This window comes from Balaenoptera acutorostrata, chromosome 10, assembly GCF_949987535.1.
Source record: "Balaenoptera acutorostrata chromosome 10, mBalAcu1.1, whole genome shotgun sequence".
NCBI classification, from domain to species: Eukaryota; Metazoa; Chordata; class Mammalia; order Artiodactyla; family Balaenopteridae; genus Balaenoptera; species Balaenoptera acutorostrata.
This window is the reverse complement of record NC_080073.1, coordinates 12925456-12939977: the sequence shown is the minus strand read 5'-3', so window position 1 is coordinate 12939977 and position 14522 is coordinate 12925456. Positions and strand designations below refer to the sequence as shown.

At 38.7% G+C, this 14522-nt stretch overlaps 1 long non-coding RNA gene across 1 annotated transcript in view; it reads right to left on the bottom strand.

Moving 5' to 3' along the window:
* Positions 1–14522, bottom strand: part of LOC103007632 (uncharacterized) — a 339974-nt gene that overhangs the window by 245989 nt on the left and 79463 nt on the right. Inside the window, exon 4 of the long non-coding RNA XR_451971.2 lies at positions 10981–11120. This is a non-coding gene — a long non-coding RNA (uncharacterized LOC103007632). The remainder of the gene's footprint in view (positions 1–10980; positions 11121–14522) is intronic.

The window sequence follows — 14522 nt, the reverse complement described above, 5'->3', positions numbered from 1 at the left end:
ATGGTTTTTTGCATACAAGTGTCATCAAGAATTTATTGAGTACCTACTATGTGCCAGACATCGCAAAATTATTTTACAGAGATTATCTTATTTCATCCTTAAAACAATGGTAAGTATATAATCCATGCTTTACAGACACAGAAACTGAGTAATTTATCTAATACCACTTAAATTGAAGTGACAGGAATAGGATGTGAATGCAGATATTCTGCCATTAGGGACAAAGTCCTTAATAAGTATTATGTTTTCTCTGGATTCCTAGTTCTTATTTAGTCTGACCTTCTTCTATGTGGCTATAATTTTGGTTCATCTTAATTACTTTTCTACCTGGATACCTCCCTTGTTCTAGAAATTCCTTTCTGTTTTCTGACCACAGTGTTTTCTGGCTAAGGACTCTATTTGTTCTGGGAGAGTGCTGGTAATTTGCTGCTTCAACCTGTCTCCAGTGACCTTGCCTGTCTTTGGCCCACAGCAACAACTAAGCCTCCAAGTCCTTGATCTGAAAGAGAAGGCACGTAAAGACAGAAGAAGTGAAAGACGGGGAGGTTGATGAGGCCAAAGGCAATCTTCTCTTACTTTAAAACCTTAATCTTAACCTTAACTGAAACAAGTCTCTCCTAAAGTTGATGCTATACCATGACCCTCAGATAAATTACTTAACTTCTCTGACACTATCAGTTAACAAGCGATACTGGATGCTACTTTTGACAAAATGAACATGTTCTCTGCTCTTATGGGGCCTGCAGTCTATGAAACTCTGGGTAATAATCAAACTCTTGTAGAGTTGTTGTGATGATTAAGGACCCTGTGCTCATAATAAGCAGACATTTGTTACAATTTGGTTTGCTTCTTCTGGGTAGAAATCAAATATTATCTATTCAAATTTAGTTATGCTAAATCTTGCTTCTACGTTGGTACTGCAAGTATTTGAGTTGTGAACCCAAGGCAACTATTGATCACTTTCTTGTCCTTATAAGCTCCAGCCTAAGTACTGAAGAGTCTGTGGATATGTGAATTGACTAAAGTACAAGATTGAATTGCTGCTGAGTGCTTTTCCTGTACACAGATTGTTGGTCTTTGCTCTTCTTATTGTCCATGGGGTAAGAGCAAGCCTTTTAAAAGAAAATGAAAAGTGGCAACAGCTATGGCATCATAGTATGTTCCCAACTACATGGAAGAAGACACTAATGGTAGTCTAAGGTCTGTCTCTGGATGGAAGGGCACGAAGAAAGGCTCATACCATCATCTAGAGCTTAGAATTGTATGAGTAGTCCAGTGATCTTGGGTGAAAGAAATATCTTCTGAAAGTGAAGTATGTATTGATGTAAAGGGTGTCACCTCAATTCTCTGAGAGACAGGATTTATCAAATACAAAGTTGCTACTAACACTGCTAGTCAGCATAGCTCTGCTTCAAAATATCAGGCTTCTTCCCCATACCCTTTCTTCCTCATTCTCACAAAATCCAGCTCCTGAGTGAGGTGAGCAAGTTCATCTCTACCTGGGGCATGGGAGTAAATGGGTCTTATTCACATTCGTGGAGACAAGGACAGTAACCCCTCTCCCCAATCCAAAAGGGTTTCAGGTAGAAGCGTTAGGATTCTTTTGACTGTGAGTGACAAAGACACTATGCAAACTGATTTACACCTAAGGGAGTTTATAGATACGTGTACCCAAATTGTAGGACAGTGAATCTAGCTACAGGGATGGCTGGCTCCAAAGACATTTTCAGGACTCTACCTCTCTTTGTGTGTGTGTGTGTGTGTGTGTGTTTGTGTCTGTGTGTGTGTGTCTGTGTAAAGATAGATACATACACACTTAAAGTGAAACACTCCAATCTTAAATACACAATTCAGTGAGTTTTAATAAATGTATACAACTGTCTACTCAACATAGCAATCAAAGTAAGTGAAATTTCTATCACCCCCAAAGTTCTCTCATGCCCCATTCTTACAGACAAATCCTTTCTAAACTGTGTTGACCTAACAGCACAAATTTCAAGAGAAGTTTAAGCTAAGTTTATAAACCCCCTAAAGAATGCCTTATTAGAGTCCAAACATTTAAACACATTTCCAGTGTTTAATTAACCAATATGAATTGCTTTATTAATATATTTAATCCAAGTGCATGTTTGCCTTATAATCTCATTAAACCATTACTGGTTTTGAGTGTTTACAAGTGAGATAATATAAGGCTAATAAAAGTGGCATTTTGGTGTTTAAAGCATTTGATACTTTGGAACTATGTTTTTTACTTTAGCTATGGTTTACATTTTCTAAGCCTTCTCTAGGTACTTTGCTGAAGATTAACTGTCTATCAGGTTTATGTAAACAGGAGAACTAAGATTCCTATGCATATTCATTAGTAAATTAAAAACAATGCTTTCCACCAGTTAGCTCTATAAAAGAGAAACAGACCTTGACTAGACATAATGAGGCATTTGTGTTTACTATAACTGTAATTTACTATTACTGTTTGAAGAGCCATCAGTTCTCATTTACTCTGTTAAGTGACAGTAAGTGAGGCTAAAGTAAATTCAAATCAACACTCCTGGGTCACCTTAGTGAATATATGGAGCATACAGTAACATTATTTGAAACAACGGTAATTTTGGTCCTGTTGTGTGATAGCACAAACTACTGGTTTGTCATTTCGTATATCCAGTGATACTTAAAGTGCACGTCCTCGGGAAGGATGAACTTGAGCCATGGCTATGTGTTAGGTGGTCTGTACTCTCATTTAACACATGATGCTCAAGGTGATCCATGGGGCGAGACCGGCTTCACAGTCAAACAGGAATTGCTAACTATTTTAAGATGCTTCAGTAAAAGGTGACTCTGTGGCGTATGCAAATCCTAGATTATAATTATGTGTAAATATATATGTAAACATCTTTTTTTCCCTAAAGCTAGTAACAAAGGGAAGAAATCAATAATAATGCAGGGTTTTTTTTCAGTTAGCATAATTCGCAGATTATCCAGAAGGTGAATTTTAGAAAACTATAATCCTACAAAACTTAATAGAAAAATAAACTAGAAATTCCTTGACGCTAAAGGTTTTTTAATGGTGTTGCCCCTGCCCTAACAGTTTTTAGAACGCGTGGATTCAGGGGAGACTGGGCCCATGGGACCTTACCTCCTTGCCCTTCAAACTGAACACTTCTGCTTTTACCTAATGAATTATCTGAAGTTCTGGTGAGAGAGAGTCAGAGAGAGAACAGGTCACTGGCCTAGGCTGTACATCACGGAGCCAGTGTACCAAATCCAGTTTATTCTTTAATACAGGCTCCATAACTCTAGTCATATGCAGGTATTATAAACTTGGTTGACTGGTGTTTTTAAGTCACATAGATCAGAAATAGCAAATGTGAGACGGGGTAGCAAAAGCCCAAGAGTAAGCACAATCGCTGATACAAAGCAACAAAAAGCAATCACTGATACAAAGCTACAGTAATCAAAAAGGTGTAGTACTGGCATAAGGATAGACATATTGACCAACAGAATAAAACTCAGAGTCCAGAAATAAACCCATACATCTTTGGCCAATTGATTTCTGACAAGGGTGCCAAGTCCATTCAACAAATGATGCTGGGACAGATGGATTTCAACATGCAGAAGAATAAAGTTGGACCCCTCACCCATACTGTACACAAAAATTTAGTCAAAATATGACAATGATCTAAATATAAGAGTTAATTTCATGTTTGGTAATTGCAATCATTGTTGCTTTTGTTGTGGTCATCCATGTACAATGCTTGGTGTCAGTCTATTTATCTCTTGTAAAAATAAAATACAGTGTGTGTGTGTGGAAAAAAAAAAAAACCATGGTTTGATGAAAAGCAAAAAAAAAAATAAATAAATATAAGAGTTAAAACCTTAAAGCTGTTAGAAAAAAATGTTAAATGTTTATAACCTTGGATTTGGCAGTGGCACCAAAAGAATTAGAAGCAAAAGAAACAAAAAAGATAAATGAGACCTCATCAAAATTAACAAAATTGTGTGCATCAAAGAATATAATCAACAACATAAAAGGATAAGCTACAGATTGGGAGAAAATATTTGCAAATCATACAGCTGATAAGCGTTGTAATATTCAGGGTATGTAAAGAACTCCTACAACTCAACAGCAAAAAGACAAACAACCCAATTCAAAGATGGGCAAAGGTCTTAAATAGACATTCCTCCAAAGAACATACATAACTCACCAAAAATCACTTGAAAAAAATGCTCAACATCATTAGTCATTAGGGAAATGCAAATCAAAACCACAATGAAATACCACTTCATACCTACTGCAATGGCTGTAATTTTTTAAATATGGAAATTAACAAGTGCTTGCAAAGCCTTGGAGAGATTAGAATATTCATACATTGTTGGTGAAAATATAAAATGGTGTGGCTGCTGTGGAAAACAGTTTAGCAGTTCCTCAAAAAATTAACAATAAAATTACCTTATGACCCAGCAATTCCACTCTTAGGTATACACTACAAAGAACTGAAAACATGGACTCAAACAAATACATATCCAGACATGTGCATAGCAGCACTGTTCACAACAGCCAAAAGGTAGAAGCAACCCAAGCATCCATCAACAGATGAAGAAGTAAAGAAAATATGATATATACATACAATGGAATATTATTCAGCCTAAAAAAGGAATGAAATTCTAATATATGCTACACCATGGATGAACCTTAAAAACTTACACTAAGTGAAACAAGCCAGACACAAAAGGACAAATTTGTATGAAACCACTTACATGAAATGTCCAGAAAAGGCAAGTTTGTAGAGACAGGAAGTAGAGTAAAGATTACCAGCATTGAGGGTTGTGGTGATGGGAACTTTATTGCTCAATGGGTACAGAGTTTCTGTTTAGAGTGATGAAAAAGATTTGGACATAGTGATGACGGTTTCATAATACTGTGAATGTAATTAATGCCACTAATATAATACACTTAGAAAATGTTAAAATGGCAAATTTTAACACAGCAATAACAACAAAACCGATGGCTGAAAGACTGGAAATAAGGGATACATTTTTAAAAATAACAGTAAATATTTACAACTGGTAAAGCCCAGCCGCGCAGTAACTAATCAGCATGGATGCCAACTATAGACATGGGTCCAGAGGTGCTGTGAGTTCAGTTTAATTACTACAATGAATCCAGCCAAAAATTAACAAAGCTCATCTCTGAAGAAGCACAGAGGAAGAGAGACTCAGTGCCCTCATTACAGTGTGACAGTATCAAAGCACAGCTTGTTTGAACGAAAGAGCTGTGCATATTTAGGGCCCTCATTTTGTGGATGAGAACAATGACGTATGGAGAGCAGCAATAACTTGCCAAAGCCCCCCTGCATGACGCACAGAGCCTGCACCACAGTCCTGCGTACAGGACCATCTATCTCCCCGATCCTTCCACAACACACATAGTAAAAGGGGGCACAAGAAATCCAGTCTGTATGAATACGAAACAAAGGCTACAAAAAGGAAACACCAATTTCTGTGATTGAAATGACAATATGTGGAACATTTCTGATTTTCTTTTTTCTCATCCAGGTTGCTCAATGAGCTACTCAGTCTACAATTCCACTGACTGCCATTCTTTTAGAAGCAGTGGTATTCCTATACTTCCTTAAGTGGACTGAGGCTGTGAAGTAGAGTGGTTCAGAAAACAGGCAGACAGACCAGCGTTTGTTGTCAGCTCAGCCACGTACCGACGGTATGAACTGGAGCGTAGACTATGATTATGAGCTAATCTTGCTATCATGAATTAAATCTTGCTAAACCTCAGTTTTTCACCTGTAATATGGGTATGATGAAGTATCTATATATGCCTCATGGCACTGCGGTGAGAATGGAATGAGATAGCACCTTTAAAATATCAATGTCTTACATGCAATCAGCACTCAATCAGTGGTAGTTACATTAATTACTCCCCCGACCCCTGCCCAATGGTGCCACTACTGCATCCAAAGGCTTGCCATCCTTATACCTATAGGGAAGACTTTTTCTGACTCCACTTTATTGCATTTCAAATCACTTTAAGTTGCTACTCTAAAAGTATGGTCTTTCATCTTACTTTGCTTCCTTTACAGTTATAAAACCTCCTTTGCAAGTTGTCTGTTCTGATATCGGTCCCGGCATTACAAAGGCATATTAGCCCTCTCCTGCCCCCTACTCCCCATCCCAGCACCCTTTCCTTGACTTTCAGGAGAGAGTAGGACTGACGTACACAGCTGACTGCGGGATGCTGAGGGACCTGCATGTAGCTAACAGTACACTTTTGTAATTTTCACATAGAAGAGAAAAAAAGAAGAGAATGAACCTACTCAAGACCAAAATTCAGTCAGTGACTAAAATGGAAAACTCAATTCTCATACCTTTCATGCTATTCAGGGTCAATCATTAGCCTAATAAGTCTTATACTTGATTGGGATTAATGAGAAACATGAACTCTCCATCTCTCTTAGGTTTCTTGGGAAGACATTGATGGAAGGCCCAGAATCACCCCCATCCAGGGGGGAAGTTACCTCATGGAAATAATCAGAGCTTATTCTTTGTCCCTGTCTCTGTTCAGCCTTGACCTTTAAAACACAAATATTTGGGGGTACTTCTGCCAAATACCTGCCTATAACTAAGCAACACATGAATTTACATCACCTCCTTATAAAATAATAGTCCATCTAAAAAACACTCATGGAAAAACAAAGTCTAGGCTAATACACACTGACAATGAAAGCTCCAGTTCTGACATCGCAGCAATTGATATGCTACATCACTGGGAGCAACATGATTAAAATCAATAAGAGGGCTTCCCTGGTGGCGCAGTGGTTGAGAATCTGCCTGCCAATGCAGGGGACACGGGTTCGAGCCCTGGTCTGGGAAGATCCCACATGCCGCTGAGCAACTGGGCCCGTGAGCCACAATTACTGAGCCTGCGCGTCTGGAGCCTGTGCTCCGCAACAAGAGAGGCCGCGACAGTGAGAGGCCCGTGCACCGCGATGAAGAGTGGCCCCCGCTCGCCGCAACTAGAGAAAGCCCTTGCACAGAAACGAAGACCCAACACAGCCAAAAATAAATAAATTTAAAAAAAAATCAATAAGAATCTCTCAAAATGAATTCTTTAAAAAAATCTAACACAATATACACTTATATTAATATACTTATAAAAATATACTCGAGATGCATTTTCTATATCTTTCAGAAATCAATGAAAAATATTCTACTTTTTACTATATCCAAGCTGCCTTCTGTTAATTAACAGAATTTCTCCTTATGAATAACTTTTTTTTTTTAATGTGTCTATATAATGGCAAGCTCTTGCTGTCACTACCTTTATATTTTTATTTTTTTTGGCCACACTTATGGGATTTTAGTTCCCCAACCAGGGATGGAACCCAGGCCCTTGGCAGTGAGAGCTCAGAGTCCTAACCACTGGACTGCCAGGGAACTGCCTACGGATAACTCTTGATACTTTGCTGAAATGCACATCAGGGTACAAAAGGTTTAAGAATTATTTTATGTTCTAACCTAAAAGATCAATTTTTAAAGACTCTAATAACCTTGTACAACGATTCTTCACTGATAAAGAAAATTTACCTTTATTAGGTGAAATATGGATAAATTCATAAACTCATTTAACTAAAAATTCCAGGGCTCTGTCTTCAGGTACAGTTTGATCCAGGAGTCAACAGATAGCCTCAAGACCTACCATATTTGATTCTGCTTACCACTTTTGCTTTCATTCAGAATGTTTTTCACTGCTTGCCCTCTGCAGCACCAGGCCTATAGCACCAGTGGCAAGAGGTCTAACTGCTCAAACCATGGTTATCCATTATTCCAGGATTGCCCTCATTACAGTAGTCAAGAAAATGGACAACACCAAGAGCCACACTTGGGTCATATTCTCACCCTTAGAGTCAGGGGATCAAACTCACCCAAAATACAAGGACAGAAAGTGGGAGAAGTCTCCAGAAAACTCAGGCTACTGCTTCCAGAAGACCAAATTCTAAGCAGGCAGAAACAACTTAAACTTTTAGGCCAGGTTAATTGTTTCTCAACATTGAAAACTATTCAGAGCTGTAATTTCAGTTCCTCACAGTGACTTAGAGCCCAGAGTAACATAGCTCTCTATACTGGTGCTTCCCCATTTGTGACATGAGAATATTCAGTTACCTAGCTTGCAGGAACACTATTTACACTTAATGCTTGTAAAATGCCCAAGGCCCAAAACATGCTATATAAATGCAAAGTATCAATATAAATTGTGCTAAAAGAGATATTCCCCAGTTAACAGAAGGAACAGCATGCCTGCAAAGATACATCAAATGCTGTAAAAGAAATGTTAATTTCTTTTCCTCCTCACCACATAATTTAAAAATTGCTTTACCCACATCCTATACTTTAGAGGTTATATTTTCTCTCAGAATGTCTGCACTTCAATCACTTGACTTTCTAAAGGTTATCATAACATGACCTTTTTTTTTTTTTTAACCAAGCCAGTTCTAGAGGATGACAGAAGAGTTTGTTAGAATTCCAATACAGTAACAAAATTCTCTGTGCTCTCGCTGTCAGTCCTGAGAAAAATTGATTTTTCAAGTGCCCCTGATAAAGAATTTCAGTCATTTGGATTCTTTTTTTTGTCTTTATTGAAAAATAAAAAGAAGTGTTTTGGGTTAAAGGTATAAATTGCCCTATTTAGGCACAGACACCAATTTAGATCTTAATAGCACATAGTGAAGATAAATGAAAAGCTAGCACCACACGGATACTGCCAGGATGAGAGGTAGAAATCTCACCTGACAGGTGATCAGTGAGGCAGTAAAGGTTAGAAAAATGATTAATGTGGGGGCAGAAGAGCAAAGGACAGAAGAAAAGCCCCAAAAAGCAAAACTCTTTGGGGTGATTTCTTTTATTCATCACAAAGTATAATGATATAGATGTACCAAATTGTCTCTTGTAACTGTCACTACTGGTTGAAGGGCAAGCCAAAGCATTTTCAATTACTGACCTAGTTACATGCTTTGCTGTCATAATGGTGGTTTTCTATTTTTGTTTGGTTTTCATTTTTGTTTTGACTGTTAGCAATGAAAATTAATTTTGGACTAAAGTGCTAAGAAATGGGGTAGAAAGATATTTTTCATTAACTAAGAGTTGGTGAACATTAATGAATGATAATATACAACAAAGGAGATTACAAAACAGCATGAACTACAACCCATTTATTTTTAAAAGATGGCTATGTTATATTCGGTGGTGCTTTGATGGTGCTTCCTATAGGCCAGACGCTCTTCTGAGGGCTTAACATTTAACTCACTGACTCCTCATTCTATAGGTGGATACCAATAACCATCTAATACATGAGGAAACTGAGGCGCAGGGAGAGGTTAAGGAAACTTCCTGTGGTCTCAGTAAGATGGAAAGAGAGAGACGGATGGGTGGATCAATCTGCAATGATGTTTCCCGAGAGGTTAATGATGATTCCTTCTGAATATGGGAATAAGGTTCTCTGTTATGCTCACCTTGTTATTTAAAAATGCAGAAAAACATAAATATTTCCCACTGAAACATGTGCATCTTTACATTAGGAAATACACATCAATGCTATTGTCATATTGGCGGTAATGTTTCATATCCTGAACACAGTTTCATGCTTCTTTGATGATTCAGTTACCCCATCAGATATCTTAATCTGACTGTTGCACAGTCAACTAAAACTCAATCAGTTCCAAACGGATGGAAGTTCACCTTCTCTGCAGACCTTCTCCTCATCCTCATTCCCGTTCTTGGTGAGTGGTGCCACCACACCACCAGCCATACAAGAAGGAAACCTGGGCATCACCTCAGGCGTCTTACTCATCCTGTCTCCATCTGGACAGCCGGTGAGCAAGCTCAATTAATTTCACCACCACCTGGGTCCCAAACCTATACCTTCCTCCTGTTTGCCCTTTCTCCATCACCATCTTTACCAACCGCGTTACAACTCTCAGTATCTTCTGCGAGCATTTGTGCAATAGCTTCCTAACTGCTTTTGCTCCCTCCACCCATCACATTCACTCTCTTCTCTCCATCCTTCTAATCTACCTTCCGTCTTGCCTACAAAGCTACCTTTGTGGGAATATAACCGTATCATGCTCCTGCTTAAAAATCTAGGGCTGCTCCCTCTTATGAAAAACAAAAACCAAACTCCTTCACATTACACAGAAGGCCCTCCATGATCTGGATCACACATACCTTTCTCATTTATAGCACACGCCTCCCTGTTGCTCTGTTTCCTCCTGCACGGGGTTTTCTGGGCTTACACAACCATATACTAAGGTCTCCCACCTCCAGAACTTGACTTATACTATTCTCTCTGTCTGCAATGCCTTCTGCTGGATTTAAATCTTTCTACTCTTAAGCCCTAGAACAAAGCCTAGCATCCATTCATTATTCAATTAATATTTATTAGCCACTTGTTATGCATCAAGCAATTTGGCCATGCAGGTAATATAAAAGTAAACCTAATTAGACCTGATTCTTGCAAAAGGTGACCAGCTCCCTCCAGTTTGCCCAGAACTTTCCCAGTTTTAGCAATAAAAGTCTCACATTCCAGGAAACCCTTCAGCCCTGGACAGCCCAGGGCAGTTGATACCTCATTCCTGCATTCCATAAACTTACATTCTAACCAGAGAAGTTGGTTAATAAATGGCCGTTGAATGAAATTAGTAAATAGAGATTTCTTTTTATAGCAACTGAGGATGGTCATTACACACATATTTTATCTTTATATAATTTTACAATAAACCTGAAGTCAACTTTATGATGAAGAGAAAAACACTAAGTAGCATAATACACTAAACACAAATCCTAGCATGAAGTGAACCAGATTATCTGACTTGTATAGTACAGAGGAAGCCAGAGCAGCTTGTGAAGGGCTCCCTGAAGAGAGGCAGGTGAGAAGAGAACAAATCTTTGTCTCCCACCAAGGAAGTGGAAACTCACCTTGTGTCTATTCCCATGACACGTGGCCAGCAGGACAAAATGCTCCTGAAATGGTTTCAAGGGAGGATGCGGTGGAAATACAGGAAATAAGGGAGAGGGAGTTCTCAGCCTCTGTCACTGAAACTCTTCATTATTCTCATCTGTAAAATGGCAGTAATAAAGATACTTAACTCACAAATTTTTTAAAAGATTAAGTTAATTCAATGTATCTAAAGTGCTTTGGACAGTGCCTGGCACATGGTAATACTCGGTCAGTAGTAGTTAATACCACCACAACCTCACTACTCATCCTAAATGTGGACCAGAAACACACACAGAGGAGTTGGAGATAGTGGGGCTGACGGAGCTCAGCATCTCTATCCTCAGCCTTATCCAAGAAGAGGCCTAGAGCAGGAGGGTAGAAAGAGGGCTTGGATTTCTACACCTACCAGGTTTCCCAGCATGCACTGGGGAGCAAAACAGTTTAAGACTTAACCTTCAAACCTACCCTGCTTCAACTCCTGAAAACACCTGCATCCCCATGAACATGTGCTGACAGGATCAGATTTTTAAAAGATGAGTCATGCACTGAGAAAGAAATCCCTCTTTCAAAATATTCCAAGACAAACTATTCTATATTAATAATAAAAATAAAACTTGGTAAATAAGGAAATTATTTTTCATTCTTTAGCTAAACATTATTGAACTTGAAAGTCATGGTAAACTGAGACTTTTCCACACAGGTTAAAATTAGCTCTGATAAACCAAGAGCAGAACATGCATCTTTTGCCAAGAGGCTTAACACACAATCTGATATTTATACTCTAGAAAGAGGAATACAGTCATGTCCTTTTAAAAGTTAGTTGAATTAAACAGGCAAAATAGTTAAACTAAGTATATGCATTGACAAGTTTCTGGCTCCCTTTTAAAAAAAAAAATTGGTTATTTTGAGTTAACTCAAATATGGAGGAATAATACACTCAGGGCTCAGGCACCAAAACTGCAACCAGATGGTAAGACGAGTCCATCTGAGTTCAACGGTTTGCATTCCAACAATGCCCAGATGGGGTTCTTGAGTGTGTCGGGCCAATACAGCACATGCCTGTTCTTCAAGCATCTTGCCCAAACATATGGCCTCAAGGAAGTACAGCTGATTATTGGGGATTGTAATTGGAACTCAAATCTCAGTTACATGGACGGTTAAAAAATTTGAAAAACAGATGGTTTGAGTAAAGATTCACCAGGCAGAGGAAGGTAGAGTAGGGGTGGGGCTCTCTGTGTGGGAAAGACCAAAGACAAGCAATCATCCCCGAGGGAAGCGCAGACGCTTTTCTGTAAGGCTTCTGCCAAGGCTCCTTTCCAAGAGCCCCTACTCTCACAGCTCTGGGCAAATGAGAAAATGGCCATATTTTTCACGAACAAAACTGCATCCCACATTCCATCAGAGACTTTTCCAACCCTCTCCCCTACCTCTGCCTGCAGTACAACAAACAACCCCTTTTTAATGCTGTGTGTGTATGTTTATATTTAAAGCCTAGTCACCACTTTCAAAATGTCTAACTCTTTCCTGGACCACAGTGCCTGGGTTATTTTAACATTGCCTAATTAAACAGACACAAAAGTAGCCAATGGTTTACTAATCTGGTTTCCAATAGAAATCACAGCAGGCTGAATAGAAATAATTCAGTATCTCTAAAGAGAAATTGATTGTGAGCTTCCTTGTAGCTCTACAATCAGTAGACTAATAAGGCATGTACCATAGAAGGCCAAATGATATTCCTTTTACCTAATTATCCAATACCAATGAATGTGGCTAAAAATTCTTAAGAGCCTTAACAAGACTGAAGAAGGATAGGAGAGGGCTAGATCTTGACCTCCCATGCCATCTCCTCCATTATTCTCTGTGCTTGGTCCCTCTGCATTTTTCTGTTCTTCCAACTAGCCAAGTTCTACATCTCAGAGCCTCGGGCACATCCCCCCAACACACACACACACTGCTCCTGCTGCTTGCATGCTTTTACTACCCCTTTTTTGCTCAACTCTTACTTATTCATCTCTTTTGGCCTTTGAGCAACAGTTAATAACTTCCTTGGGAAGCCTTCCCTTTCTCTCTGGAACAATTGGGGACCCCATTATAGTTGCTGAGCCTGGAGTATTTTTCCCTTCACATGTCTCATGACAATTGCAGTCATTGTGTAATATGTGTCCCCCCCAGTTGGATGACAGTTTTAACTTACTGTTAAACCTTCCAGTTCCTGGTACAGTGCCTGGCATCTAGGACTTGTAAACATATTTATATTGAATGGACATTCTTAATGAATGACTGATGGGGTAAGTAGATGAGAGGCAGACCATGAATAGGGCAAAGGCCCTGATGCTGAACACATCGGTGTAGCCAACACGAAGTAAAAATCTGTTAATGTCATGAGAAAACTGAATCATGGATTTTCACTAAATTTGTTTCCAGAATTACCTTCTTTAAAAAAATACAGACAGTTGAACATTTAGCAGAGAATGTCATTGCTTTAATACCAATTCCAGTGTGTTTTTGAAATTACATCCTTACAATTTTGACACCTTCACATGCCAAATATTTATTAATGTGTCTTAAAGTAAAGCCTCTCAATAACTAAAGTTGACAATTTTTTTTCTAATGTAACATTTAAAGATTTACAGAAACATAACATTTTCAGGATGATTCATGTTCATCTGAATATGACCTGGTCTTAGGAATTTTGAAAAAGGAGAAGAATATTGACAAGCCAATGCATAGTCCCTCCCTTAGCCTTACTGAAATGATTAAAATGCAGTAGAACACGGCTGTTCCACATACTTGGGAGGAGAAATTACCAAACCATGGTTCCCAAAAGACACTCACAAATAGGGCATGCTGGGGACACAACTGCCTTCTGTATGTACTCACCATACTTCTCTCTGGCCATGCTGCTTTTCTAAAGGGCATTTCTCGATGTTTAATTCAGAATTTTATCTTTACATGAACCTGGAATCTTGAAGAGTCTAAAACATCATATTGGTTATGCGTATGAGCCTCAATATAAAGTTGAATTACGAGGGTGACACGGGAATGCCTAAAACTCTAGCTCAACACATTCAATGTTTCATTCAATGGATGATAACGGAATCTTTTGTAAAGTTGCTTTACCTGTGTTGTTAATAATAAGGTGACAGTTATGAACTAATAAACTGTAAAGTCCATTATGGTTTAATGACAATTCTTGAACATGAACCTTGTAATATATTCATTGACAAAAACCATTTCAGTCATTTAAATATCATTAAACCATGGCAGAATAAAACTGAGTTTTCTCCCCATGGGCTCAGGTGCAGGAGAATAAAGTTATTACTCGTGTTGGCTAGCAATTCGGTTTGGAGCCTGATGTCTGATGGTGGCGGGCTGCTCCTGGCATCACCCAGGGTATGGAGTCAAATCAAGGAGTGTGTCAGTTTCCCAGGGTAAAACTGGGGAAACTCATTTTACTCCCTACTGCACAGTCAGAAAAACAGTGAAGCATAATTAAAGCCTTTCTCCTATTATCCTTGCT